We start from the raw sequence: 3,532 nt of genomic DNA, 5'->3' as shown, positions 1-3,532 counted from the left end.
ATGCATGATGTTGTTCAACACACAATCTCCCGAGAGAGTTTGTATCTTATCCCTATCTTTTACTAAAGCCAAAGGCTTCAGATAGTTAGCAAGTTGTCACGCCCAAATCCTGGGGAGGCGTGGCTGGCACCCGGTGCCTTACTGGCCTGAGCGAACCACTCTGTAACTTATTTTCTTCTTTTGCAATTACCATCCTCTAACATACTGTACAAAATGAACCTCTGTCTACAAAGCCTCTAGGATTATTTAACATCAAATGGGATAGGGTATCGGCCTACCCATAAGTCTGTAGAAAAACTCTGACACGATGACTCATAGACTCGACTGAACTCCAAATGAGGTGGAGTCTTACCGATCCTTCGTTGAATGCCAATCTCGTATACTATGAGGGCTCGTCAAACTGATTATATATACCTGCAGGCATGAATGCAGCATCCCCAAAAAAAGAACGTCAGTACGAATAAAGTACTGAGTAGGTAAGGCAGAATTGAAACATAACAGTAAGTCAACATTAATTAAAGACATATAAGAATCAACCTGAATCTCTAAATTGCCACCGTATATGCATACTTATTATACTTACATATATACAATGCTTCTCTTTGAGACTATTATCCATATCGTATAATACATGACTTCCCAACTGATCAGTGGTAATTGCCTGACCGGCCATAGCTCGGTGGTAAATATATAACTGCCCAATCGGTCGTAGCTCGGTGAAAAATGCATGACTGCCCGACCGGCCATAGCTCGGTGGTAAATATGTAACTACCCAACCGGCCGTAGCTCGGTGGTAAATGTGTAACTGCCAAACCGGCCGTATCTCGGTAGTAAATGAATATGCATGTCTGCCCAACCGACGGTAAATAATGATACATAACTGCCCAACAGGAGGTAAATGCCTGACCGGCCATAGCACGGTGGTAAATGAATATGCATGAAGATGCGTGTATCACTATATTATAAACATTAACATAATATCTAACGGTATCAATGTTGTTAAACTTACGGGGTGTAACATCTTTCCCCCCTTTAGAACATTCGTCCTTGAACGTTAACTATCACAGATTTATTAAATTTTCACTAGGGTCTCCTATGTATACTTAACTAAATTCCGACCTCTATCTGAGCTCTGGACTATTCACAACATTTTGTACTTGAGTATATTGTATCTTCTTCACCTTTACTTTACCTTACTTACTTTTTAATCTGGCATCGTATCTTCTGTCGCTTTCATGACCTCCCTTTCACATAGGTAGAAATTACATCTATGCCTTAAAGATCTATTGTGAAAGCACCTCTGGTGCATACAAACTCTGGCGAAAGCTTCATACAGATCTTATACGAATCAACTCTATGGAACGATTTGGAAATAAAATAAGGGTAACATTTCCTAAATGCCTTATAGCCTCTCAATTATAAATGTGGCGTGCAACAGACCTATAAGTGAGATTCTACTAGGCACGACTTTGTAGACTCCCTAGGACACGACCCGCTCTGATACCACTTTGCCACGCCCCAAACATGGGAAGGCGTGGCTGGCACCCGGTGCCTTACTGGCCCGAGCGAACCACTTTGTAACTCATTTTTCTCTTCTGCAACTATCATGGGCCAACATGGCCCTAATTCGTAATGTACAACTATAAGTGGGCAACACTGTATCAATAAACTATCGTTCTTATAACATGAATACATATGGGCCATCAAGGCCTCTAACATACTGTATAAAATGAATCTCTGTCGACAAAGCCTCTTGGATTATTTGACATCAAATTGGATAGGGTACCGGCCTACCCATAAGTCTGTAAATAAACTATAATACGATGACTCATTGACTCGGCTGCACTCCGAATGAGGTGGTGTCTTACCGATCCTTCGCTGAATGCCAATTTCGTATACTATGAGGGCTCGTCAAACTGATTATCTATACCTACAGGCATGAATGCAGCGTCCCCAACAAAAGGACGTGAGTACGAATAATGTACTAAGTATGTAAGGCAGAACTGAAATATAATAATAAGTCAACATTAATTAAAGGCATATAAGAATTAACCTGAATCTCTGATGTGCCACCGTATATGCATACTCATTATACTTACATATATACAATGCTTCTCTTTGAGACTATTATCCATGTCGTATGATGCATTACTGCCCTACTCATCAGTGGTAACTGCCCGACCGACCGTAGCTCGGTGGTAAATGCATGACTGCCGAACCAACCGTAGCTCGGTGGTAAATATGTAACATCACAAACGGCCGTAGCTCGGTGGTAAATGTGTAACTGACCAACCAGCCGTAGCTCGGTCGTAAATGAATATGCCAGTCTACCCAACCGGTGGTAAATAATGATACATAACTGTCCAACCGATGGTAACTACCCGATCGGCTGTAGCACGGCGGTAAATAAATATGCATGAAGATGTGTGTATCGCTATATTATAAATATTAACATAATATCTAACGATATCAATGTTGTTAAACTTACAGTGTGTAACATTCTTCCCCCCTTTAGAACATTCATCCTCGAATGTTAATTATCACAGATTTATAAAATTTTCACTAGGGTCTCTTCTATATACTTAACTAAAATCCGACCTTTATCTGAGCTTTGGACTATTCACAACCTTTTGTACTTGAGTATCTCGTATCTTCTTCACCTTTACTTTACCTTACTTACTTTTCTATCTCGCATCGAATCTTCTGTCGCTTTCATAACCTCCTTTCCACATAGGTAGAAATTACATCTATGCCTTAAAGCTCTATTGTGATAGCACCTCTGGTGCATACAAACTCTGGCGAAAGCATCGTACAGATTTCTTACGACTCAGCTCTATGGAACAATTTGGAAAAAAAAATAAGGGTAACATTTCCTAAATGCCTTATAGCCTCTCAATTATAAATGTGGCGCGCAATAGACCGATAAGTGAGATTCTACTAGGCACAGCTTTGTAGACTCCCTAGGACACGACCCGCTCTGATACCACATTGTCACGCCCCAAACCTGGGGAGGCGTGGCTGGCACCCGGTGCCTTACTGGCCCGAGCGAACCACTTTGTAACTCATTTTTTTCTTCTACAACTATCATGGGCCGACATGGCCCTAACTCGTAATGTATAAATATAAGTGGGCAACACTGTATCAATAAGCTATCGTTCTTAAAACATGAATACGTATGGGCCGTCAAGGTCTCTAACATACTGTACAAAATGAATCTCTATCTACAAAGCCTCTAGGATTATTTGACATCAAATGGGATAGGGTATCGGCCTACCCATAAGTCTATAGAAAAACTCTGACACGATGACTCAAAGACTCGGCTGAACTCCAAATGAGGTGGAGTCTTACCGATCCTTCGTTGAATGCCAATCTCGTATACTATGAGGGCTCGTCAAACTGATTATATATACCTGCAGGCATGAATGCAGCATCCCTAAAAAAGGACGTCAGTACGAATAATGTACTGAGTATGTAAGGCAGAACTGAAACATAACAGTAAGTCAACATTAATTAAAGACGTATAAGAATCAAC

The sequence above is a fragment of the Nicotiana tomentosiformis genome, chromosome 12 (assembly GCF_000390325.3).
Source record: "Nicotiana tomentosiformis chromosome 12, ASM39032v3, whole genome shotgun sequence".
NCBI classification, from domain to species: Eukaryota; Viridiplantae; Streptophyta; class Magnoliopsida; order Solanales; family Solanaceae; genus Nicotiana; species Nicotiana tomentosiformis.
Note: the sequence above shows the minus strand (reverse complement) of the source record.